The sequence below is a fragment of the Dipodomys spectabilis genome, unplaced genomic scaffold (assembly GCF_019054845.1).
Source record: "Dipodomys spectabilis isolate Male_0828 unplaced genomic scaffold, ASM1905484v1 ptg000157l, whole genome shotgun sequence".
Taxonomy (NCBI): Eukaryota; Metazoa; Chordata; class Mammalia; order Rodentia; family Heteromyidae; genus Dipodomys; species Dipodomys spectabilis.
The window spans coordinates 1,321,918-1,348,751 of NW_024870834.1; the positions used below are offsets into that span (position 1 = coordinate 1,321,918).

Genomic DNA, 26,834 nt, shown 5'->3' on the forward strand with positions numbered 1-26,834 from the left:
GTGGAAGGCACAGCTAGGGCCCGGGTGAGGAGGCGCTGCTGCCTCCCAGTCCACGGGCTAGCGCCTGAAGTACAGGGCCATCACCGCCTTCTGAGGAGCAGGAAGATGGGGGTGCAGGACAGGGACCACACAGGCCTGCTTCTGTCTTGTTCTGCTCCTCCCCCACCCAGGGGGCGGGAAGGGAGCCCTGGGAGCCGTCCTTCCCCGTCCTTCCCTAGGCTGTTTGCTCCTGCTCCTGTCTGAAGAACCCCGAAAGGACTAAAAAGACAATGGACCCAAGGTGGAAAGGGTGAGTGGCACTGGGGATGGCAGAGTCACTGCTGCTCTGAGGGTAGGAGGGTGCGGCACCTGCTAGGGACCGCAGTGTGTGGTCCGATGATAGATTCTGTGCGTAGTTCTCACTCCTGCCGCCTGCCTTCCAGGAACGGCGGCAGACATTGAACAGATGACTAGGTAGGCAACGCTTCTAAGGAGAAATTAGCATGGAGGGGAGTGGCATAGCACTGGGCTTTGGGGACTGTGTTTTCTGTTTTCTTTTTCTTTTTCTGGTCATGGGGCTTGAACTCATGGCCTGGGCGCTGTCCCCGAGCTTTTGCGCTCAAGGCGAGCACTCTACTACTTCGAGCCAAAGTTCTACTTCCAGTTTCCTGGTGGTTCATTGGGGATAAGAGTCTCACAGACTTTCCTGCCAGGCTGGCTTTGAACCCCAGTCCTCAGATCTCAGCTTCCTAAGTAGCTAGGTGGCATGAGCCACTGGTGTATTTTCTGTTTTGGCAGTGCTGGACTTGAACAGGGCGCTCCACCACTGAGCCAGGCTTCCACTTCTGCTTTGGGAGGGATTTACTCATTAGCACCCACAGTGGGAGAGGGCAGAAAGAAGTGAGGGAGAAGATAAAAGAAGGGACTGAGTTCAGTACTCAGGGCAGCCCTGCTGAAAACTGAGACTGGTTCCTGTGTCCACTGGAGTCCTGGCTCCTGAGTGGGGAGCACGTGGGGAGCGTCCATCCTTCAGGGAAGGAACTTCTCCAGCAAGGCAGAAGAGCTGTGACCATCTTCTTCAAATTCCCTCCAATGCTGTGGCTACCCCAGGTGGGTAGAGCCAGAAAGTGCAGAAGCCTAGCCCAGATCATAGAGCTAAGGAGGTGTCCTTCTAGTAGAGTTCCTAGGTACACAGTGAGGATCCTGACTTACTAGTTGAGTATAGAAACACAGGCCTGACAGGGACATTCATGTAAGGGAGCTCTTAAAACATTTAACACACACATACACACTTTTATTTCAAAATCAAGAAATACACCAACCCAACTCAGAGGCTTGTGCATTGGGGATTACTGTGGAGGCGTAAGAGATGACTGTGCCAGCATTTCGCACCCAGGAATCCTAGCAGACCCCAAGAGCCTGAGAAGCAGGAATTCACTCTCAGGAATCTTTTCTGTTTTTGTTTTTGTTTAGGTCTGAGATCAGGACTGGAACTTGGTACCTGATGCTCTCACTCGATAGCTAGTGCTCTACCAGCTGCGCTATGCCTCCAACCCCAACTCGCAGGAGTGTTTCCACAGGGCAGCTCAGGCTCCACAGCAGTTGAATCTGCCAGGCTTCCAGTGACATCTTGGTGGGCAAGGCTGGGTACTAGCCTTCTCCAGAGTCAGGCAGCCCAGTGTTGTGACTGATCACTTCGAAGAAGCCCGCATGGCTCTGCTTTTCCAGGCTATGCCAGTGCTGTCGCCTGACTTAAAAAATCCTGTCGCAGGCCTCCCAAAGCCTGGAGCAGAGCTTCCTCTGACGAACAGCACGTTTCCCTCAGTCTCTGACACATTTCTTTTAGGCTTTGCTCTCCATTTGCTGTCAACTCCCTTGGCCTTCCTGTCTCAGTCACTCCTAAGGTGGGTGTATAAGGAGAAAGGGCCTGCTCACGCTGCTTCCTGTGTCCGCTCACAACTAGCTTTTCCTGGACACCTGGCATCCACCAGAAGTCATTCTGATCCTCTGGCTGCCTTGGATCTCATCCTGCAAAGACCTTTGCTCCTGTAGCTTCTCAGCAGCCTGCACGGGTGAGCCATGCACCCTGCAGGTGGGAGCAGGTGGGGCAGCCTCCTCCTCTTCACAGGCTGCCAGGACAGAATTCCTTGGTGTTCAGGGATCGCCTGAGATGGGCTTTGCTGATGACAGACAGGAGTGTGTCAGAAAAGTACTGGTTTTGAGGTCTCTGCTGAGAAGGTTTCCTGCATACAGGGTTTGGTCAGAAGCCGTGCCTCCAGCCTGTGGAGAGGCAGATGAAGCAGGTGAGTGCCTCCTGGGATGGTATGGGCTGTCGTGAGTCCATCTGTCAGTGTTGTGGAGATTGTTTCAGGAGTTTGGCTAGTCTGGACTGAACTAAGGAGTATACCTTTGGTCTCACCCATGCTGTGGTAGAAGTGACTGGAGGTTAGTTTGGGGGTCAGAACCTCCCAGCGCAGAGCTCCACACTCTTTTCTAGAGAAGACGTGTTCTCTCATATGGATAACTTCTCTCCCAGATGTGTGTGTGTGTGTGTGTGTGTGTGTGTGTGTGTGATGGGGGGCGCGAGAGGGAGATTTTGTGTATATAAATATGTATGTCTATAGACACATGAATGCAAAGCTTTCTCCAAATTCACAGTCTTCTTGTTTTGTTTTAGATTGTTTCGCCTGAGGCTGGGTCTGACTATGTAGCCAAGCTGGCCTTGAACTGGCGATCCTCCTTCCTCCACCTCAGGGCTCAGATTATGGGTTTGAGCCACCATGCCCATTGGGGCCTGGGAGCTCCTACTTGCAGAATGGAATAGCCGCCTAAGGTTGCTGGGAGGAGCAGGTAATACACACCAGTCCCAGTGTGAGCTGACACAAGTGTTACTGTGTGGTCTAATACACACTCATGTGTGGCCTAGTGTGGGCATCCACGCTGAAGGACCGATTGATTCAGTGGCCCAGCCAGAGGCACTGGTTGCTTGCGGGGTGGGGCAGGGCTTCTGGGGCCCAGGGAGCTATTCCCATCATTCCTGTGACTCTGGGGCATGGCCTCCATTCAGGCTGCCACTGCCCCATTCACCATGCACTATCCACACCTGACGAGTATGCTGCACTGAAATACTGAATTCATTTTGTACATGTCATCTATATTTATATGTGTTTCAGTGAACAGCCATCTTGACATGCACCTCCAAATTTCTTGGCTCTGAGTTTTCAAGTACCTCTTACAGGCAACTCAAAACAAACCCTCCCGAGTGTCAATGTAAATGACAACTGACTGAAGTCACAGCAAGCAATAGCCGTGCGCACCTACCTCAGCTGGCCTAATTGTGTGAACAGTGCTCTGGCTAACACCAGGATGTGTTGTCAAGTGCATCATGAAATGCTGCTAGAGACACAGCTACTGTTATTTCATATCCAAATTAAAAGACGGTTTTGTGCCGGTCATTGGCAGTCGTCAAAATAACTAGCTTTGGGTTTACATTATCTAATGACTTAAGATTGGTTGACACCATGGAGACTGCAGTTATAATTATAATCAAGAACCCCGCCCCAAGCCCCCTTGGGTTTTAAAGGTGCTTTGAGAGAGGTATCAGGGAAAGGTGCTTTGAGAGGTATCAGGGAAAAGCGTTGCACTGCTTGCCTGTGCTCCGAGTCATGGGCTGAGTATCAGCCTAGATTAAATTAGGGCATGTTGATGGCCTCCATCCCCTCCTGTCACCTCCTCCTCAAAAGCAGGGCTGGAATAGAAGCCCCAGCCCGCTGCAGCTGACAGCTCCAGCTAGCGAAGGGGGAATCTTTCCATGAAAGCCTCCACCATGTTGCTCTGCAAGGCTGGGGTCTGAGCGCAGGGAAGCCAGGAGCAGAGCCCTGGCCCTGTTCTTCACCACATGTTGAGATGCTGTGAGAGCCGGTGACTCACATGCCACCAGCAGTAACCAAAGCTACCAACTCAGAACGGCGTGTTCCCGGGAGGGCTCCGGCTACTTTGCATAAGTTAACTAGGTGGAGTGCTCCAAGTGCCGAGTAGATCTGAGCTTTTACTTTGCAATGGCAAAGGCAGACTTGTCTTCCAGTATTCCCTATCTTTGACCTGAAGTTGGCAGGGTGGGAGAGGGGGGTGCGGAGTAGCGCGTCGGGGAGGGAGGCACCTGAGGGGAAACCATTATTCCCACCGCACACACGTTAGATGGCTGCAGTACCACGTCGGTCTTCTCTGGGGCTCAGAATACCAGAATCCAAGCAGGCATCAGGCGGCTGTGCCTGTCTGCCCACACACAAGTGCTAAGAACAGATGGCAAAGGCCCCGTTCCCCAGGTGACAAGTGGAGGTCCAGCCACCAGGCTGGCCAATGAGGAGGCGAGCTTCAGTGTCCTCATGGCCTGTGCCCAAGTTTGTCTTCTTTAATATGCTTTGGGTCAGTGACAGCTACAGATCTGCCTGGCAGGTTCTGGGGTATCGATATGTATGGGCACTACCCTGTGTTCTGGCTGGCAGCCCCTAGGAAGTGATAACCTGTGGACAAGCTGAAGGTGGCAGAGAATGACAGCCCGCGGGCAGGTCCTAATGTCCTCGCTGGTGTTCTATTGTGAATGGAAGGCAGGCTGGGCAGGCGGGCAGGGCCATCGGCTCCAAGCTATACCTGATCGTTGATGCTTGTGTATTCTTTCATAACCTCACACGCATTCTCCCTCCTGCCACACACACATGCGCGTGCACGCGCACACACACACACACACACACACACACACACACACACACACACACACACAGGTTCATTTCTATTACCAAACAATGGAGAATCTGTCTCTGATGTATTCATTTTATAACTTAGATGAAAGCATGCCTCGGAAAGCTAGGATGGTTGTCATGGTTTTAAATATCACATTGCCAGATTTTCTAACATTCTGGGATCAGTGGGGGGATACAATCACACTTAGGAGACGCATGCATCCCAGCTTTGGGACTGACCTAATGATCTCCGGGAAGTCCATATTTCCTTCACCAAAACTGAAACCCATGGAGACCGGTAAGCAGGACCAGGCCTGTCTCCAAATGGCCATTCCTCATCTCCCCATGCACGGCATATAGAAAACTCACCTCTGCAGCCCATTTGGGGGGTCACTGAATTGTCACAGAAGCCATACCCTTCAGAATACCTCTAAAGGGGCAAAAACAAGGATTTAGAAGGTCGGAGGTCAGTAATGGATGATACCCAAGTATCAGACCTTGTCTGCTCTCTGTACTTGATTCCTGTGACAAGTTTTTCATTTACTGGCCAGGCTACTCATGGCCACAGAGGCTAGAATCTCTGCTCACTGACACTTCGGTGTCTAGAAACCCAGGTGAAGAAGGACCCTCCTTGAAATAAATAGGAAGTAACTCCCATAGGCATCAAGTAATCCTGCAGGCTAGCTGTAAGGAAGCCAGGATTTCCTGCAGCAATTAAGCTACATGATTGGATGCAGAGGAAACTTTATAATTGCTCCCAGGTAGCAATTTACTAGGGTAGATGTTACTTATGACATGTGTCAAGAAGGTCAAAGTTTATACTTCCTTGGACATTAACCTAATCTTGGAACCTCTCAAAGTTACACTTTTTGGTCATTAATTTTTTTTTACAAGCAGAGATTTTGACAATTAACCCAGTTAATAAAGGTCAAATTTCAATTTTTTTCCAATTTCTGCAGCATTTAACTTATTCCTTTTTGAAAACGGGAAGATAGTGGATGATAAATAGTTATTAAATGAGTACAAGGATGTAGTTCTTCTGTCACGGTGATGACTACGAAACAGCTGATCCTGGAAGAATAGAATTGCTGTGTATCTGATGGGAAGGAAAGTAGATTACAAGCCAAGGAAATAGAAAAATTAAGCCCAAATAATGTGTGCTGCAAGTGGAATAATGTGAGTACGCGCACTTGTTAAATCATTTTAGGATTCTAGCCATTCAATTATGGAGGCTTCAAGTCTTCAGCCGTCGAATCTGCACATTTTAGAATAAGTAATTTCTGCAAACTTGCAACCAAGCACAACTTGGGTTGAGAACCAAAATGTCGCCGCCAGGCTGCGGCCCTTCCGTGAATCCACAGACCAACGCGGTCAAGTCACCCTGACCAGAGAGAGGCCAAGGACCAAGGCCTAATGGTAGGCTGCTCATCCTCCACACCCACCCACCACGAGCAGCCCAGGGGCGGGCATGGGGGATGAAAGAGATCTTAGTCTGTGGTGTGGGATGAGCCAACACCACCGTCTCTCTTCTGCTACTCTTTCAGTTCCTGTTAAAAGCAAACAGCACATATACCATCCCCTTGGTTCTGGGGGTTCTCCCCCTGGGTGATACCCATTTCCCTTTGCTCTGTTTGCACGCCTGATGACAGTGTCAGTTGGGATGAGAGGCTAGCCAGGACTCTGTGCGGGGAGACATAAGTGGAGGCCTTGCATTTTGCTTTGTGAGGGCAGGTGCCACAGCCAAGTGGTTTGCCTTGGGCGCATCTGGAAGTGTTGCTACTGTCGTGTTGGACAATCTTCTTGTTCCCCGTTGAGAGGACTCCAAACCAGTTTGACTCATTATTCACCCACCACCAAGGATGTGTGAGGAGCCAGCACCTGCCCCTCCGTGATGCCCCCTGGCCCTGCACGTCTTCCTGCCCAGCCTCTCCAGGTTTATATGCTGCAGCGAGGTTCCATCTGCCGCGGCCAGGATGTGCCCATTTTCCCCTTGTTGACATCTTGAGTCCGGCTTCTCTCTTCAGGGCCATGTCTAGCCAGCTCTGTGTCCTCGCTCTTTCTTGCATATTGTAGAGACTCAGAAAATGCTGAAAGGAAAAGTCCAAGTCGTTTCACTCAGCCAAGGATGGAGACTATTGAAACTCTCTACTTAGTAGTCTTAAAAAAAAAATAGCAACTGAGCCAGGTGCCAGTGGCTCATGCCTGTAATCCTACTTACTCAGGAGGCTGAGATCTGAGGATCATAGTTCAGCCTGGGCAGGAAAGACCGTAAGACTCTTCAATAAGCCACTAGAAAACCAGAAGTGGCACGGTGGCTCAAGCAGTGGAGTGCTTGCCTTGAGCTGAAGAGCACAGGGACAGCGCTCAGGCCCAGAATTCAAGCCCCACGACTGACAAAAAAACTGAGGCTGGGATTAGAGGCTGACGTGTGTTAATCCTAGGCTGAGGACTGCAAGGTTGCAGTCCTGAGATCTGAGCATCGGGACTCAGAGTCAGCCCAGACAAAGAAAGTCTGTGAGCCTCTTAGCTGCAATTCACCAGCAAAAAGCCAGAAATGGAGATGTAGATCAAGGGGTAGAACACCAGCTCTGAGCAGAAAAAAAAAAACAAAAAACTAAGAGACAGTGCCCAGGCCCCGAGCAAAAATAAGTAAATTTTAAAAAAAAGAGGCAATTTGGCTGTGAAAGATGGAGAAAAACAGTAGAAGAGGGGACAGTGATCAAGACGCCGCATATTTATCCACTGTTTTGTTGAATTGGGAATTAAAAATAGGCACTTTGGAAACTGCTTTCATCTTAACCATCCAACCAACTTCTGCCTGTGCTTAAGTGTGGACAGCTGTCCTGAGGAGTGGAGAGGCCCTGGTGACTTGCTGGTAAGAAGAATCATTTGATCAAAGATTTGTAGTTGGGTGACACAAATGCGGTTTGGTTACAGAACTGGAGAACAGCAAGTCCTCAGGAACCCGTACCACGTGCAGCCATGGCCACCTGCGCAGGGCACCACAGAGGAAGCGCAGGATGGCGGAGCAGCATCTGCTGGGCCCAAAATACCTCCACAGGCTGCAAACCTGCCTGAAACCTGCGGCAAACCCCAGCACACCTGACTCTTGGAAACCGTGGCAGGGCTTGATGTTAAAACAGACTGTCGGGTCCTAGCTAGGAAACAGTTGGAAAGGGCGACTCTGGTCTTGTTTTCTTCCCTTTGATTTCTATGGTGTGTTCACCTGAGTGCTCTGACCCCTCTCCTCCTCCTGCCTCTCAGTCCTCCTCCAACTTCAGCCTCCCCTCCCACCCCATTCTTACCTCTTCCACTCACTGTCACCCCATTTCTCTCTCTTTCCTCAGTGGACTGCGTCTGAGATGTTACTGCCTCTCAATCTTTTCTGTACCCCACGGGGCTCTGTACCCTGTGTGTAGGACGGGGGGCTGGCGGGGGCACACCAGAGGAGGAAGTGTGGGAGCCGGCTCAGCAGACAGCAGTTTTATAAGAGGCAGAGGGGTGGTGACAGGCAGGTGCTCTTGGGGCTGGGCCGAGGTACAGGAGGATGGGGGGGAGGGGAGGGCTGAACCCTGGGACTTTCTCTCACCACAGCAAAAGAGGCTGTTTTTCTCCTCTAGGGAGGGGGTCCTCTGAGTTCCCCCGAGATTCCCCAAGGCCCCCTCACTCCCCCCCATCCCATATACCAGCATGAAGTGGAAGGTGCCCAGGGGTTGGCTGCCATAGACATGGGGTGGGAGGGAGGCTGGAATCCAGCCTTCCACCGGGTGAAGAGAATGCAGAGGCCCAAGAGGGGCGCTTGTGGGAGAAGGGTGCATCCAAGATGGATGAGCTGGCCGAGGGCCACAGCTTGGGAGCTGGACTGCCATGACCCCGAAAGGTTCTAAGGGCAGAAGTATGTTTCCTGGGGGAAGAAATAGTGTGGGCTTCAGAGCTGGCAGGCTGCGCTGACTCGAACACCCGCATTCAGACCAATAGTCAACTGGCAGAAGGAGCAGGTCTTCCTTAAGCCTTCTCCTAATGCAAAAGGAAGCGGACCGTAGAAGCCACCATTTGGGAAAACCCACAGCACGTGCTAGCAGGCAGGACCCACGGGTGGATGCTACTCAGGGCCAGTCCTGACAGGAAGCAGGCAAGCCTGGGCTGCGGGACACGGCGGGTGGATGGGACCGCAGAGCCCCGCATGCACTGGGCTGGGGCCAGAGGACAGTCCCAGACCGCAAGAACCTAGCGGTACACAACTGGAGATGGGTCCTGGAGGGACCTGGGCAGAAGAGGGCATTACTGCAAAACCTGCACTATTAGAACAGAGTTTGCAGCCCTGGTAGGGGCACCGCCCAGTATTTACTTTCTTTGGGGGGATTTTACAGGGCTGGGGGACACCTGGGCACAGTTCTATTATTACTATTTTGGTCAGTCATGGGGCTTGAACTCAGGGCCGGGGTGCCTTCCCTGAGCTTTTGTTCAAGGCTAGTGTGCTACCTGAGCCTGGCATGAGCCACTAGCGCCCGGCTTCTCTGTATTTCTAGAATGCAGCTTCAGGGTCCAGGTGACCCTGATGACAGAGAAGTGGCAGGAATTCAAAACCAGGCAGCCACAGGGTGTGGTAGGGTTTGGTGGTGAGCTGGGTTTACACAAGAGCCTTAGAAATAGAAGCGTGAGCCAGGCGCTGGTGGCTCACACCTGTAATCCTAGTCACTCAGGAGGCTGAGATCCGAGGATTGTGGTTCAAAGCCAGCCCAGGCAGGAAAGTCCGTGAGGCCCATCTCCAATAAACCACTAGAAAACCAGAAGTGGGGCTGTGGCTCAAGTGGTAGAGTGTTTGCCTTGAGCTGAAGAGCACAGGGACAACACCCAGGCCCAGAGTTCAAGCCCACGACTGACAAAAACAACAAAACAAAAAGTAGAAATACAGAGAAATCAACTGCCAGTGCGCCCAGGGGGCACTTATACATTTTTTTTTAAAGTACAGCCAGAACTTCAGACAAATCTGTAGTAGCACATAAAGGTCCAAGTGTTGCCTTTTTTGTTTTCAAATGAAGCACTGGCACACTGAGAAGCCACACAAAGGAAAGCAGCCAGGTGGCAGGACTCAGCCAACTGAGCCCCTCGGCAGGGGCTGCATCTCTAGGAAGGGGGAGGAGGTGCATGCTGACCCCTTCCTTGAGCATGGATCTCGTGGATGCTGGCCCCCGTGGGCCTGCGCCTTGCCTTGGGACTTACCGAGCACCGCGTCACCATCACCTGGTCCTGCATGGGTGCTGGTTTACCGTGTCCTTCCATCTCTGTCCTTGGTGATGGAAATGGCAGTTAAAAATAATGAGATGAACTGGGCACCGGTGGCTCACGCCTGTAACCCTAGCTACTCAGGAGGCTGAGATCTGAGGATCGCAATTCGGGAAGTCCCTAAGACTCTTCAGTAAACTACTCAAAAGAAAAGTGGAAAGTTGGAGCTGTGGCTGAAGCCTGGGTTAAAAAAGCCAAGCAAGAGCTCAGGGACCTGAGTTCAAGCCCTCGTACTGGCACAAATGAACGCAGGTTCAGCTGAGCTCCATGCACAGCTCATTTGGTGGAGTGTGTGTATGGGGGCTGGGGGGGGCAGCTGGGCTGGGGGAGCAGCAGTATCCTTCTGGGCTTGTGGGGTGATGCCCGGTGAGGGGTCCCCAGAGAGTGAAGGCGTTCCACTTTCCAGAAGGCTGAACACTGCACACGGAGCCAGCGATCCCCATTTTATTGAAAATACTCTGTAATTTCTGGTAATGACCAAGCAGAACTGCAGAACAGGCTCTCCTGAAAGGTCATTTATCCGCGAGAAGAAAATTGTTCCTTTTCCTGGGGGCTGTCATCTTTGCCTTTAATTAATATCAAGCGTGTGCAGCCTTGGCAGTGACTTCAAACGTTAGGGTGGACTTCCGGTGACATTTTTAATAATAACAATAAAAAAAAAAGACAGAAAACCCTCCTGGGCTCGCGGAGGCTCTGCGGGCCGCCGCCGCCTCCTCACGCAGGAACCTCCGAAACTGAGGCTGGCTGAGGGCAGGCCCCAGCTGGGACTGCGCAGCAAGGGCTTCCCTGGCTTGCATTTTAGTGCATTCGTTCATTCACTGGGAAAGGCAAACATGGACGCAGAGAATAGGTGTGCTCAAATCATGGCTCCCTGGGAAGGGGTCTTTAGCTCCCTGTGCCTCAGCTTCATTCAGTAAATGGTGGAGGATAGGCCTGTTTCACACGGTTGTTTTATGAATTACATACAATACTTGTGTGTGTGTGTGTGTGTGTGTGTGTGTGTGTGTGTGCTGCTGCTGCAGGAGCTTGAGCCTGGCACTCTTGCTTGGCTTTTTCTCTCAAGGCTGGTCCTTGAGCTGTACCTTGGCTCTTTGCTTTTTTGTTGTTGCTGTTGTTGGTCGTGGGGCTTGAACTCTGGGCCTGGGCGCTGTCCCTGAGCTCTTCAGCCCAAGGTGCTCTACCACTTGAGCCGCAGCGCCACTTCTGGTTTTCTAGTGGGTTATTGGAGATAAGAGTATCACGGACTTTCCTGCCCAAGCTGGCTTTGAACTGCGATCCTCAGATCTCAGCCTCCTGAGTAGCTAGGATTATAAGTATGAGCCACCAGCGCTGGCTGGCTCTTGCCGGTCAGTGGGAGATAAGAGTCTTTTGGATTGGTCTTCTGGAGCTGGCTTTCAACCATGATCCTCAGATCTCAGCCTCCCAAGGATCCAGGATTTTAGGCATGAGCCATAGCCTACAGCTCAGTGGAATACTTAGCCCAGAGGAGCAACCCAAGGATTGTGGCTAAGGAGGTCTGTCTATGCCTGTCCCCAGTCTCTGGCCCTGGGCTAGGCACCAAAAATACATGACAGGACCAGACAGGCTAGTCTGCCTGACCGGCCAGTCTCGCAGTTCAGGCCTCAAGCTCAGCTGCCTCTTCTTCCTCTTTGGGCTCCCTGAGGCACGACCCACCGATGTCACGGCTGTTTGTCCACCTGCCGAAGCACAGGGCTCGTCAGAGCTGGATGTGGAAGCTCTCAGGGAAGGCAGGCGTGGCTCAGGGCTCCGGTGGGCGGCAGGAGGCTGGGCCCTGGATTAGGACTTCCTCCTCTCTCCACACGGCTGCAGCCGACTGCCGGTCCAGCCATTCTTCCATGCTCAGTTCCAGTTTTAAATGAGCAACATGAGGTTGAAGCCGAGGCAGGATTTGACCAGAAGTCACTGCACACTGAGGAACCCAGGGATGTCTCTGTTCCTAGGATCCGAGCTAGCTTTGGGATCCCCAAACTCTCCTTTGGGGCCACCCAAGGGCTCCCTACATACCAGCACCTCAGTGAGGAGTAAGAGAGACCCCAGTGCTCCTTCTGGTGGCCCCTCTTTCCTTATGACAGCAGTAATCCCAGCAAGAATGGCACAGCAAGCCAAAAGTATAGTGGTGGTTGCTTGTAATCCCATTGCTTGGGAGCAGAGATTAGAGGATCGAATCAAGCGTTCAAGCGTTGCCTGGTTTATACATCTAGACCTTGCCTCATCGAACCAAGGGCTGGGGATGTAGCTCAGGAGCAGAATTGCCTAGTATGTGCAAAGGCCCTCCTGTGCTCAATCCCTACATCTCCCTCTTTCTCTCTCTTTCTCCTCTCTCTCTCTCTCTCTCTCTCTTGCTCTCTCTCTCGTTCTCTCTCTCTCACACACAGTATAGAGAGTAACTTTTATTAGAAAGTTCCGACACGATGTTCATTCTTTAAAATAACAATAATAAAATCCAAAGGGTGAATTTCCTACAAACAAGGACAGGCTTCCTCAACCACATACCATCCAAATGAGGAAATGAATGCTGATATAGAGTGGCCATCTGATTCTCAGCCCTCCCTCAGCATCCACAATTTAGAGTGAAGGATGCAAGATCAGACCCTGCCTGTAGCTGTGTGGCTCCAACAACCATCTTCGATCTTCTGGGCTGTTCCTCTGTGTGTGTAACCTCCATGCTTCTGGGTGTCACTAGTCTGCTATTTTGTGGAATGTCCTCCCGTGTGATATGTCTCTTGGTCTTACGAGTCAATTCAGGTTCTGCATCCGGGTCACCAGAGGAAACTCCTGTGCTCTGCACCTTGCTCCCTAGCAGGTGGCCGAAGACTTTGAGAGTATGTTGTAAATATTTTCTCCATATCTGACACTTCTCTTTTAGCCTTCTTCATACAGAGGTTTTCTGTTGTTTTATTTTCTGATTGTGGGCTTCAACTCTGGGCCCGGACGCTGTTCCCGAGCTCCTTTGGTTCTGGGCTAGCTCTTGAACCACAGCTCCACTTGCAGCTTTTTCTGTGATTAGTTGGAGATAAGAGTCTCACGGACTTTCCTGCCCAGGTTGGCTTGGAACTGCGATTCTCAGGTCTCAGCCTCCTGAGTAGCTAGGATCAAAGGCATGTGCTACCCGTGCAGGGATCAGAGATTTTTCTTTTCTTTTTTTTTGAGACAAGGTCTTGTTAGGTATCCCAGGCTGGCTTCTAACTTGAAGTTTTCCTGCCTCAGCCTTCTGAGGGTTAGGCTTACATGTGTATACTACTATCCCGGGCTTCATGCAAACTTTTAAGTTCTGTTGGAAGTGGCGCTGTAGCTCAAGTGGTAGAGCACTCACCTTGAGCTGAGGGACAGTGCTCAGGCCTAGAGTTCAAGCCCCATGACCGACAAAAAAAAAAAAAAAAAACGTTTTTAAGTTCTGCAGTTAAATCTGTGAATTTTACTTTTCAGTAAGTCTTGTTTAAAACCCCTCAAGGTCACCAACAAGTTGTCTTATGATTCCTTTCACTATACTTCCAGCTTGAAAATTTTTTATTCAATTAGTTTTTGTTAATATTACAAAGGAAGATTTTAATTTTCCTAGGTCTACAGTGTGCCAACACTTATTGAAGAACTCACTTTTTTTCTTGGTGATTCTTTATTCATATACTAAATTCCAGTATATACGTGTATCTGGCTTTTTAAAAAGTTAATCTTCTATTTTTGATCCAAGAGCTATTTATCTATTCATGTGCTAATATCGCATTATATTTATTAAAATTACTTTATAATATGCTTTGACATCTTGTCGGGCAAAATTCCCCTCTTTGTTTTTTCTTTTCTCAAGCTGTCTTGGCTATTCTTGAGCATTTACTTTTCCTTCTGAATATTAGGAACAGCCTGTCAGGTCCCATTAAAATCTTGGTCAGGTTTTGATTGAGGCTGTGTGGGATTTATAGACTTATTGGGGGATGAAGTGGAGCTAACTATTCATCTCAGCACCACGATGTGGCCTGGGGAAGGTTGTGGTAGCAGCTGAGTCATAGCTGACTTGGTAGAGGGTAGCCCTGCTGCTCAGGTCCTGGGCCTGGTTTGAAGCCCTGGGAGTCATTGAATTTCCCACCTGAGTCATGCAAGCCCCGCCCAGTGACCTGCAGACAAGCTATAGGCCACCACCATGCCAGGGGACGGCCTGGCTGGGCCCCTCTCATTGGCTCTGACCACCAGTGAGTGACACTCCTAGAGGCTGTGTTCATCCTGGGGAGGCAGTTTCCCAGGAGGACCTGCCTCTAAGTCCCAAAGGAGAGCCACCCCCCACCCCAAGCCTCGGTGGACTGGAGCAAGGGGGACCTGAGGAAGAGCTGCTAACTTGGCGGCTAGGGAGGAAGGTCTGCTCATGTCTTGTTAAACTCTATTAGTAAATTATGATTATGACTTGGTGCCAGTTCTGGAACTAGAACTCAGGGTTTGAATACTGCCCCAGAGCTTTTTTTTTTTTTTTTTTTTTTTTTTGCTCAAGGCTACTTCTCTATCAATTGAGCCACAGCTCCACTTCTGGCTTCTTGGTGATTAATTGGAGATAAGAGTCTCACGGTCTTTCCAGCCCCAATCCTCAGATCTCAGCCTCCTGAGTAGCTAGGATTACAGAGTGAGCCACCGGTGCCCGCTCTTGCTTGATTCTTAAATGACAGTGCATTTGTGCCATGTAGGGAAAGAGGGTGGGGGGTAGAGAGGGGGTGGGGGATGGGAGGTCCCAAGGGCAGGTGTCACAGGGGAGGTTGGAGACTAGGTACAGAAAACCTGGGAGTACGTCCCTGGGGTGGGGGCAGAGAGTGAGGCAGCCGGCCAGCAGCTGGCACAGCCACACCAAAGGCCAGTGGAATTTATTTCCCTACAAATACTTACTAAAGGATCTTACTTGTAATACTTGTTAAAGGATAAGTTTACAATGCACCCGCTACCCTCGTAAACTAAAGTATACTCATGAAACAGGATAAAAAGGATAAGAAAATATGCTAACTTGAACCTTATATACACATAATTTTGTTATTACTATTATTAAAACTTAACAATACCCCTGACAAAGAGTGAGAACTTGGACCAACAACAAAAAAGAAAAAAAGAACCTCAGACCAACAGATTTTTCAGGGCAGATTGTCACAACTCTATAGAATTTCAGTTCATGGTGATAAGAAAAGGCGGATCAGCTACAAGTCAGTTATATTTGTTTTTGGTTTTTGTCTGGTTGGCCATGGCGCTTGAACACAGGGCTTGGGCGCTGTCCCTGAGCTTGTGTGCTCAAGGCTCCCACTCTACCATGTTGAGCTACAGCTCCACTTCTGGTTTTCTAGTGGTTAATTGGAGATAAAAGTCTCATGGACTTTCCTGCCTGGGGTGGATTCAAACTACAATACTCAGATCTCAGCCTCTAAGAGTAGCAGAATTACAGGCATGAGCCACCAGTGGTTGGCTAGTTATGTTTGAAAATTTCTACAGAGTACCTGACTGTACAGCTCCTACGCATCTTGGTGCACCATTACCTTGACTCTTATTTCCAGTAACCAACATAAAACTGGAAGTGGAGCTGTGCTCCAGTGGTAGAACTCCAGTCCCAAGTGAAAAAACTCAGGGACAAAGCCCAAGCTCTAAGTTCAAGCTCCAGGATGTGTGTGTGTGTGTGTGTGTGTGTGTGTGTGTGTGTGTGTGTGTATGTGTGTATTTATATATATAAGGGGTCAATAATTCTGATATCAATATATACATTTAGTGTAATGCAGATTTTTTGGGGGGGACAGACTAGGCAAACACTTCGTATGTTCATGTGGGTAAATAAGTACTAATGATTCTGCAAGAGGAAGTTTAAAGAACGGTAGAGGAGGGCTTGGTCTACTAGATACTAGCACTTCTTCAAGGTCCTTTCTGATCAAACAAACAGACCTGGTAGAGAAACCAGCAGGTGATGCTCAGAGGGGAGAAGGGAATCTGTAACTAGGTGACAATATACTAAGCAACTAGGGGAGAGGGTCGGGGGGGGGGGCGGGGGGTGGGAGGGCGGAGAGGAGGGAGTCAACTCATGTTGAAATTTCTAGTTTGCGCATTCTTTTCCTCCTTGGTCCTGGGGCTTGAACTAGGGCCTGGGCTCGCTCTCTCACTGAGCCTTTCTGTGTTCAGAAAGGCTCTGTGTTCAGACAGTGCCACTTCCAGCCTTTTCTGAATAGTTTATTGGAGATAGGAGTCTCATGGACTTTCCTGCCCAGGCTGTCTTTGAACTGCAGTCCTCAGATTTGAGCCTCCTGAGTGGCTAGGATTACGTGCCTGAGCCATGGACGCCCCGTTCCCATCTAGCCTTATTTATCGCCCTAAGACAGTGTCATCAGCTTACGGATTTGGAAACGCTGACTCAGCAAGGTTAAAGTGCGCTGTGTCAGGGCCGGTTAGGAAGCTAGGAAGGGCCCCGGGGTCTGAACCTGGACTAGCCTCACTCTAGCACCCCTCCGCCTTGCATCCAGCGTTTCAGGGCTTCAAATATCATGGAGGCTGGGTGGGGCACTCTGCCTCTGTCCTGTCTGGTCTGTCCCACAGTCTTCTACTCTCATTTCAAGCAGCTGAAATCTGGGGGCAACGATGGCACTCACCGCCCCACCTCTATGCCATTTCCCATCAGCCCCCATCCGTGTGCTTTGATGGTAAGACCTGCATTATTCAAGCCCATGGAATATTCAGGCTGCTGGGCAGAGGACCCAGCCTGTCAGGGCTGGCGCAGCGGGAGCCACCGTCTCACAAGGGCCCCCACGGGCTGCGGACACTGCAGGGCTCAGAGAGGCAGCCAGAGCCTTGTGCCCAGCCAGATGTGGCCTTGCGGGCCTGGCCCAGGAGGGGGCGCAGGCTGTAACCCGATGGATGGGCTCATTTGGGGGAATGCATTATTGAGAACAGAGGCTCTCTCCAATCAGACTTCTGGACAAAATGGCTCAGCTGTGTCCCCGCCCATGGGAGCCCCAAGCTCTTAAAGAATTCCATCCCAGTGCACCAGACCCGGAGCACAAGACAATCCCCACAGAGTGACAGGTTGTGCAGTCGGAAACTGGAATTGAGGACATCACCCCTGTAACATGACTGTCAGGTTGGCCAGCTGAGCTCTCTGTGGCCATCTGTGGCCATCTCTGCGGAGTTCAGTGTAAACCAACCCCCTAAGCTACATGTCACAAACCAGTCTCCAGAACCAGGAGACTCTGTACCCTTGAACTTGGCCCTATTGGACCTTTGAGAATGTTCCACAAGTGCCCGGATGTCTGAAATCTTAGTCATTAGCTCTAGAAGCCTGATACTGGGCATTTCTGTATCCTCAGAGATGCTGGTTCTATAACAGCCATGGAATCACTGACCATCTGAAAACATGGAGGGACAGAACCCTGTCTGCCCCCTTGCTTTACTTCGACCTGAAAGACACAATTAAAAGAGAAATAGAGGCCAGACACTGGTGGTTCATGCCTGTATTTAGCTACACAGAAGGCTGAGATTTTAGGATGGCAGTCCAGGCAGGAGAGTCTGTGAGACTCTTATGTCCTTACTCACCAGAAGTAGAGCTGTGGCTTTAGTGGCAAAAAGCTAAAAGTAGAGCTGTGGCTCAAGTGGCAGAGCACTAGTCTTGAGCAAAAAAGCTCAGGGACAGTGCTCAGGCCTGAGTTCAAACTGCAGGACCAGCACCAAAACGAAGAAGATGGAAGAAAGAGGAAGAGGAGGAGGAGGAGGAGGAAGAAGAAAAGGAAGAGGAGGAGGAGGAGGAGGAGATGGAGGAGGAGATATACAGCTAGTCCTGGCACACACTTGTAATCCCTTTCCTCTTGAGATCCTGAGCCCTCTCAACAAATGCAGAATTAGCAGAATACATGCTGTGGGCCTGTTCCTCTTAGAGATGTCAAGGAAATGGCCAAAACAGTAGTCAGTGAAATATACAAGATCACTGTCCTAATGGAGCTGATGTTGGAGTGTGTGTGTGTGTGTGTGTGTGTGTGCATGTGCGTGTGCGTGGGTGCGTGTGCGTGGGTGCGCGGGCGTGTATGCACACTTTCGAGCATGCATGCATGCATATCCAGCTGAGAGTCAGGTTTGGAAACAATGGGAGCACTCCATGGCTGCTCAAATGCTCCCTTCGAAGCTGAGCTGGAGTCTCATAACCAGCAAAGCCGTGGTCAATAAACTGGGTTAGTGATCTCCTTTCCCCACTCCCCCAAGTAGCTTTCCTAGAGAAGGTGTTTGCTTCTTGAGTCTCAGGGTGTCCAGGGCTGCAGCTTTGGGCAGGCCACCTCTGGGGCACATTTCCATCGTCACACATCTATCTGACTGGGGGTGATGCCAAGCCTGGCCGTGCAGACAGGGACCTCATGAATTATGCTCCATCGTGTCTTTCTCCTCGGGGGCTCTGGGGAAGTTACAGCTGCCATTAGCTGACACCGTGCAGGCAGCCTGGCTGCTTCTCTGCGCTGGCCTCTCCAGGGAACAGAAGGGACGGGCTGAGCCGTGGGAGGGCTGCTGAAGAATCTGCTTCTCTGGGCCTGAATGCACAATGCTTACCACCCTTTGGCAGAGAGAAGGCGGCTGTCCACAGTGGGTCTGGTGCTGGGGTCCTGCTAGCTGGTCCAAGCCAGATGGAGAGCAGATAGGCATGGGGGAGAGGCCCGGGGGGGGGGGGAGGCAGTCAGAGGTGCCACTTGCACCGCCCACTCTGTGTGAGTCGGGCTGGGTGCTCCAGGCTCTGTGCAGCACTCCACGCGGCTCTCTCCTCTCTCATGGATGTGGTGGCTGCTTGTCCCATCCTGATGCACAAAACTAGCCGGAAACAAGTCCCTGGCCTTGTCTGCAAAGGTGGTCAGAGTGGGGCTGGCAGCAATGTTCTATTTTGCAGCTGAGAGAGAGAAGTACCTCACCCAAGATCACCTGGAAGTTAGCGATGGAGGCATCCCACCCACTTCCCCTGATCCCCGGCTCTTGACAGTACCTGGCCTTAGACAGCACACCTCACCCCCAGCAAGCAGACTGCCCTCTGATTGGACGGGGGCTGTGGGTAGAGTCAATACTGACCAGCATGAGGTGTGAACTCTGCCCAATAGGAATGACCCATACTGTAGAGCAACAGCTTGAGCCCATCAGAGCCCCTCCTGGGAAAGCTACCAACAGGCTGTTCATGAGGGCATCCAGGACATTTTCCTCCAGGTGGCCGCTGCCTGTGTGTCCCGGCCGCGCACGGGAGAGGTTACTATCTGCTACAGCTGCTGCTGGTCCCTGGCCAGTGCCCTGGGATTGAATTTCCGAATCGTGATGACACCCCAATGTGAGAACTCAGGAGATCTCTGGACCAGGATCAAGATCAGGACCTCTGGAGGGGACCAGAAGCTGTGTGGCAACAGCCGGCCAGGTATAGACTTTCAGCGGTGTCACTGTGAGTGAGCTGCATGACTGCAGACAGGCCGCTAAAGTTGCATATCGCGGGGTCTGGAGACGCCGGTCAGTTTCAACACTGATACAAGAAGCAGCTTGTTCCATGTAGAGGATTTCTGGTCTGATGGCATGATGTCATAGTTCCAGGGGTTCTGAGTTGAGGGTCTGGGGAGCCCAGATTCCCTCCCTCACAGTGAGGAAGGTCAGCTTTGTGTGGAGGCAGATTCTATGGTCTCTTTCAAGCATCTTGTTTCTGTGGCTAGCTCTGAGGAGTGCTGGTCGCTTGTCTATTGAGGGGGTATTGGGGCCTGGTGGATGCTGGAAACAGTTCCTGCAGTCCCGTGTGCACGCGGTTCATTCATGCGGCAAGCTATCGCTCTCTTCTAGTTCCTTTCTACTCTCTGTAACCCACCTACCTCTCTTGTTGATGCATTGGCTGTCTGGTTTGTCCGTGTGACCCCCGGAACGTGAGCTCCACAGAGCAGGACGGTGTATGTGAGCAGCGCCAGCATGCTGCTGGGCATCTCGCAGGGCTGGCTGGCCGGCTGTGGGATGGGTTACAAGAGGTCATCTTTCACGTTGGACGGGTGTGTAAGTGATGCTGGCTGAAGGAAGCTGCCGGTGAGCGAGCGGACTAAGCGAAGGCTGGGCCTCCTCACCAGCAAAGTGAGGGTAGACTCGCTCTGACCTTCTGCTTGCTCAGGGCAGGGTCCCTGAAGGAACGCAATGACCGAGCTCCCCTGTCCACCCTGGCTGGACACGAGGGTGCGTGAGAAATGCTGACGTGTTAAACTTCTGAGAGCCGAGGTTGTTACTGCAGCACAACCTAGCCCATCCTGACTGATGGCGCGTCTGGTGCCGTCTGCGGGGTGGTCAGCCGCAGGGGTGCCCGCTCCTGACTGCTGCTCACAGCCACGGGGGGACTTCTGTCTCCCGGATGCCAAGGGCACGATGTGGGGACAATGGAGACATTTTTCTCCAGCTCTTTCCAGTTGGCTCTGCCACAGGAAAGCAAAGAAACCAGACATGAAGTCACCACTTGTTTGCGGTGAGAGAACAAGAAAAAAGCCCCAGCAGTATTGTGTTTGCCTTATTAAGCCTCATTTTCTCATTACAATTTTCCCTCCTAATTGCTAATTTTTCCAGCTTCTCCAAGAGTCATTCTACTTCCGCTCCTCCACCCCCCCCCCGCCCCCCCCAAGAGCTGGTGATTCGAGAAACTGCCACAGATGGGCCAAAGAGAAACACACATGCTTGTTTTTAATTTACTTGAAATCCTCTTTTCTTGGTGCTACTGGGACGGGCAGCTGCCAGGCTCTTCTGGTCACGTGGTGGAGGACTGGCCTGAGGGGGAGGGGCCGGCCCCGCGCCGAGCCTCCACGCTTCCTGAGGCCTGACTTTTCAAATGGATCCATTGATTTTGAGTAGTAGGGTTCTGTCTGTCTCGGGCAGGAGTTGTGAGCTTTAAGGGCGCCTGGGCACAGCCAGCTGAGAGGAACCGTCGTCCTGAGTCCCCCATGACTGAAGCCGTCCCGATTGTAGTGTAGTGTGCACCCCAAGATAGGGTATGTACGTCCTGAACTGTGCCTGGGGCTTCTGCGCTAGGGCACCTGGGCCCCTGCTGCCCCACGGCCTGGAAGGGAAGCATGGCTGCCCCCGTTTCCAATCTGACTGAGTCACAGCACCCAAGGGCCCACTCCCTGGGCTGTGCTGGCCAAGCGGGGTCTGTTTGCCTTGTCCAATTGCTCCTTCTATACCTGCGGCCTGCCCAGCAGTGAGGCGCTTGTCAGGAGCCTCAGACCCTTTTCCTGTTCTTCTCTGCGTGGGGTTTTGATTGGTCATTGGGCATGTGGGCTATGGTTTGACTATGGACCATGTGTCCTGAGACTCACAGTAGTTTTAACCCCACAGTCTGGGTTAAGTGGAAACAATCCGGCTCTGGGTTTACAGGGGCCTTTGGGACATGTCTTAGGGTTAGGAAAGTCATCAAGCTGGAGTCCTGGTTCAAGATTGAATCCTGGTGGTTTGAGAAGACAGGAAGCACCACTCACTTCCTGTCTCTCACCAGGTGACACCCAGCGGTGTCTCGGGACTCTGCCAGCAGGAAGGCCATCGCCAGATCCCAGCCTTCTTACGTTTTTGCTGTTTTATGGATAAGGTGTCATGTGTTTTGCTCAGGCCTAGCCTTGGCCCCCAGTTCTCCTTCCTATGTCTGTCCCATTGCTGGGATCTCAGGCATACACTGCTACACCAAGATTCTTGACTAAGAAAAGGTCTCATTGGGCTGGGAAGGTGGCTTAGTGGTAGAGCGCGTGCCTTGCATGCCTGAGGCCCTGGGTTCGATTCCTCAGCACCACATAAGAAAAAAGAAAAAAGCCGGAAGTGGCGCTGTGGCTCAAGTGGTAGAGCGCTAGCTTTGAGCTGAAGAGCTGAGGGACAGCGCCCAGTCCCAGAGTTCAGGCCCCACAACTGGACCCAAAAAAAAAAAAAAGAAAAAGAAAAGGTCTCACTCATTTTGTGTCCATGCTAGCCTCTAACCATGATCCTTTCAATCTCTGTCTCCTGAGTTTCTGAGTGTCATCCTTGTTGGTATAGAGATTTTGTTTTTAAAGTCTCTGCATTTCTTTTGTTGGGTGGGGGCTTTGAACTTAGGGCTGGATGCTGTTCCTGAGCTTTTTTTGCTCAAGGCTAGTGCTCTACCACTCTGAGCCACAGCTCCACATCTAATTTTCTGGTGGTTAATTAGAGGTAAGAGTCTCATGGACTTTCCTGCCTGGATTGACTTTGAACTGTGATCCTCAGATTTCAGCCTCCTGAGTAGCTAGGATTACAGGCGTGAGACATCAGTACCCAGTTTATATAGATTTTTTTTTTTTTTAGGGTTGGAAAAAGCCGTAACTGTTACAGACCGAAAAGGTCACCTGGCCCAACTTTGATTTCTCTCTCTTTCTCTCCCCTGTCACCGCCCTTAATGAGTTGGAAAATCAGGGTCAAGAGAAGGAAAACGCCATGCTTAGCCTTGGTCCTTTAAAGAATTGGCAGAGTCAGGACTGGAATTTGTGTCCAGCTCTTTCTGCTCTCCCCCCTCCCTCCCTCCCTCTATGGAAAAAATCAAACAAATGCACGTGAAAGCCAAGACCACCAGCTCTCTGTTGTGAGCTCCTCAAGAGAGAGACTGGGAGGGGCCGGGTCCCCCATCAAGGCCCTGAAGCATGAGAGCCTCTCAAGGTTGAGTCCCGGGAGCTTCACGGGGCTCAGGGGCCAGGGAACAAGAAGTAGATGCTCATGAAGACTCCCGGGGTCCCCTGTCCTGCTTGCGCAAGGCACAGGACAACACTCATTCACTGTGCTCCTCCCTCTGCCCCTCGCATTGCGACATTACCTCTGTGTGTGTGTGTGTGTGTGTGTCTTTGTTTCTCTTGCTGTGTCTAGGAGCTCTAGGAGCACAGAAGCTGCTCTTCCCTGCTCTGTACCTTCAGCCTCCAGGCCAGGCCCAAGGTAAACAGGAACTTGACACCATGAAAGAAATGAACAGAAGATTGCTCTGCAGCAATCCTGCCTATTTCTTGACCATGTTTCAGTTTTTAGAGGTCCTTTTTCATTTTTTATTATTCTGACTGTGATATATATACATATATGTGTGTGTGTATACATACATACATACATACATACATAATCCTCCAGGTCACTTGAGAGGAAAGGATTCACAGTTGATAGAGAAGAATCTAGAGCAGTGTTATCAGTGTGGGGGCTATTAGCCACATGGAGAGATTTAAACTAAAGCTAATTGAAGTTAAATACAATTTGAATTTGATGTGTTGCGGTCCCACTCCTGTACTAGCTACATTTCAAGCACTCGGTGGGCCTGGGTGGCCGGTGGCTACCGTGGTGGCCAGCGTGGTATGGGATCTGTTCTACAGCGAGGCCCTGGTGAGATGTCGGGAGGCTGCTTAGTCATGGATCGGACCAGAAAAGCTGGGTCTAGGCACTGTCGTTTTTCTGACTGCTACTCAGCCCTCTCAGGGTCCTCGGGAGGTGGAGTTTGGGGCGCAGCTGGGGAGTGGTTGGAAGCTCATCAAGCTTGGTGCCAGCAAACTTCCTCTGGGCCTCAGGTTTGCGTCTTGGCATTTCAGGGCCACAGTGACCTCTCTCCAAGGGTCTCTGGGCCGTGAGTGCTTGCCCAGCCAGGGCTGTGCATCCTCAGGCTCACCTCCCTCTCAGGGTCCTTCTTCCAGCCAGATACCACCACTCAGTCCTGAGGACAAGGGACCTCTCCCGATTCCCCTCTCCTCCCAGCAGAGCAGAGGGGATGGCAGTGCAGTGCGTGCATGCATGTGCGCTCGCGCGGGCGCACACACACACAGTACTGTGGAGCTTGAGGGTTTAATTGAGAGCCTTTGGTCTTCGTCATCCATGTCTTCTGGATGCTGGGAGGGGCACAGTTGGCTTCCCGCTTGCTTGGCTGAGAGTGTTCATCCTTGAGGATTCAGAAGCCCAGACGCCCCACGCCGGCAGAAAAGAATGCCCGGGGCACTGGAAGCCTTAAGGGGAGGAGCACATGCACAGGGGCTGCCCCTTCAGTCAGACCAGCCGTCATTCCCGATAGGCCCTGGCTCCCACCGCCTGTCCGCCCTACACTGCCCTGGCTTTGGAAGCCCCACTCTTCATTCAGAAGAGTTCCTCCTTCCTCAAACGGTCTCAACCACACAGGCCTAGGGCGGCCATCTCCAGGCACCCCAATACTCCCCGTTAGGGCTGCTTTCCCTCATTAGAGCCAGAGTAGGGATCAGAAGCTCCTCCCCCCGCTTGGCACCCATGTGCGAGGTCAGCAATCATGGGAAGCTACCACATGGAAAGGGAGAGTACCGAGGAACTGCGGGGTGAGGAATGTGGAGGACAAAGGGTGGGCCCTCCTCTCTAGCTCTAGCGGCCTTTCTTCACAGCCTGGCTACATTCTTTCCACACCACCTTCTTCCATGAAGCAGGAAAGGGGGCAGGCCCAGCTCCCCAGGGCTCTGATTGGTCTAGCCAAGCTAGGTGTCCCAGCTCCCCAGGGCTCTGATAGGTGTTCTAGTTCCTCAGGGCTCTGATTGGTCTAGCTAGGCTAGGTGTCCCAGCTCCCCAGGGCTCTGATTGGCCTACCTGGGCTAGGTGTTCCTAGTGAACCAGTCAGCCATGGGCAGAGGCAGCTTGTCCAAGAACAGGCTGCTTGACACATGGAGAGAGAAAGGGTGGGAGAATGCAGTCAGAATATTCACTGGTCATATGTGAAAATGGAACCAGGGAACTTGAGGCGCTGGGTGGGGTTGGGTGCAATGGGTGAGAACAATATGGGGTGGCATTGATCAAGACACATAAATTGATGTGCTGAATTAAACCCTTTTGTACAACTGCTTAAAGGAGAGAGAGAGAGAGAGAGAGAGAGAGAGAGAGAGAGAGAGAGAGAGAGAAAGAATAGTGTGCTCTAAGCAGAGCCATGGAAGAAGGGAAGGGAGCTTGTATGAACAGGAGAGAGCTAAACCGAAAGGAGAGGAATGTCCCCTCAATACCTAGTCACCCTCCTTCTCCGCCTCTGAATGCCAATAGCTGTGCCCAGGGCGTGGCCAGGGCCCAGGGTGTGAGGATGCGGGGAGGTGGGAGTGGGTGGAGTGGGTGGAGTGGGTGGCTGAGGCCAGGGACGGCGAAGTTTGAAAGCCTACTGTGAGACACTTTCCATGTCCTCTTATCGTTTGTCTCCATGATGATCCTCGCGTGTTCCCTCAAGGGTATACCGCTGAGAATGGCCCAGCTCTTTGGAGCCAGGCATGAGGCCCCTCTCCCATCCCCAGTGGGGCTGCTTGCCCTGGACAAGGAGAAAAAGAGGCACAGATAAATGAATTGACTTGTCCAAAGTTATGTAATTAGTGGGTAAGCCTGGACTCTTTGGCTTCCCGGCTTTCTGCTCTAAAGACAGTGGCCTAGGGGTTCACTTCCTAGCGCTGTGGCCTTTCAGGAGGTGAAGGGCGTGGAGTGGGGCAGATGGGGGAGGGAAGGGCCAATGACACTTCGCTTCCAGTCTTGGGGTCACTGGGGGGCACCTATCTTACAATTCTTGTTTCTATTGCCCTGGAGTTTTCTCTGCCTCCGTATGTTAAAAAGAAAGAAAACAATTAACGACAACAACACAGAGAAACTTAGATTATTTAAAAAAAAAATCACAAAAAAGTCTGACTTATGTGAAATTTAATTTAATTTATTTTTATACCAGCAGCTGTCAGTTCAAAGAACAACAACAAAGTAGCCATCTGTGCTTAATTTCATCAATCCGCTGTCTGTGGTCACGTGAGCATGGCTTTTTGGACTGAGGTAGAGCACGTGGCCACATCTCAGCCCCTCCAACCCCCAGTCCTCCGTCCAGGCGGAGGAAGCGGGCTTGGTGGCCAGCTTGAGGGGCGAAGGGCTCTATGCGGAAGCTGGGAGGCACAGTGCACCGACAGCTCAGGGGCTACCCGTGGCCTCAATGGGGAAAAGCAGGCGGTCTCTCAGATACAGTAGCCTTGGGCTCTTCCCATTTGCTTAGCAAGTGGGCTTTTCAGCCCCACTGAACAAATTGGGAAACTGAGTCACAGAAGAGGTTTGTTTTTTTTTTCCTTATCCAAACCAACAAACTGATTCTGACTCTGGTTTGCGCCATTCCTAAAGGTCAAATGTTCTTTCTTGTCATGTTGTGTCTCACCCGGAGCTTGATGCTTATACTGGAACTTGTAGAATCCAGAGAAAGGGAGCTTGGGCAGAGGAGAGGACCCCTCAGTAGCAGGGCCAGGCCTTGTTCTGTGGCCGAGCTGCACACAGCAGCTCACTGCCCATTGGCCAGTGGGCCTTTGCACTGGAAGAGGTGGCCGTTGGGACTGGAGGGGCCAGGCGCCTCCACAGTGCCCCTGAGTACTCAGGCTTGATGGGGCGAGGTGCTATCTACCTTCCCGATGCCCAGACTGACCCCAGCTTGCACAGGAATTTGATCAAGATCACAGAAGGCCCGTGGGAGGGGGCAGGGTCCCCCTTAAACACATCTCTGCCCAGGTGTGCACGCAACTCATCCTGACCTCTAGAAACCCTGCTCAGAGAACCATAACCAGTATCGCCCACCTCAGGAGGTCGGAGGTCAGCCTGAGAAGGGACCTGGCAGGTCTCACGGGGCCTGTCCTGTCACCCAGGGGCCTGCGGGGCCAGCCTGGGGCTCAGCTCATCTACCTCCAGGCCAGCTTGTCACCGCTGTGACCTATCTTCTCTGAAATGGGCCACCGTTTCATGGCTTTCCAAAGGGTCCTGTTGTTTGGTGATTTAAAGAGCTAAGTCCGGGCTGGAAGTGACCCCTTTTCATGGCAGAGTCAGGAGGCTGTGACCCCAAGAAAGCCTTCTCCTCCCTAGCACGAGGCT

At 51.7% G+C, this 26,834-nt stretch overlaps 1 long non-coding RNA gene across 1 annotated transcript; it reads left to right on the plus strand.

Moving 5' to 3' along the window:
• Positions 1–1,640: 1,640 nt before the first annotated feature.
• Positions 1,641–3,389, plus strand: LOC122118828. Its single transcript, XR_006149442.1, has 3 exons — positions 1,641–2,282; positions 2,657–2,829; positions 3,153–3,389. It is a non-coding gene; the product is annotated as an uncharacterized LOC122118828 (long non-coding RNA).
• The last annotated feature ends 23,445 nt before the right edge of the window (positions 3,390–26,834 follow it).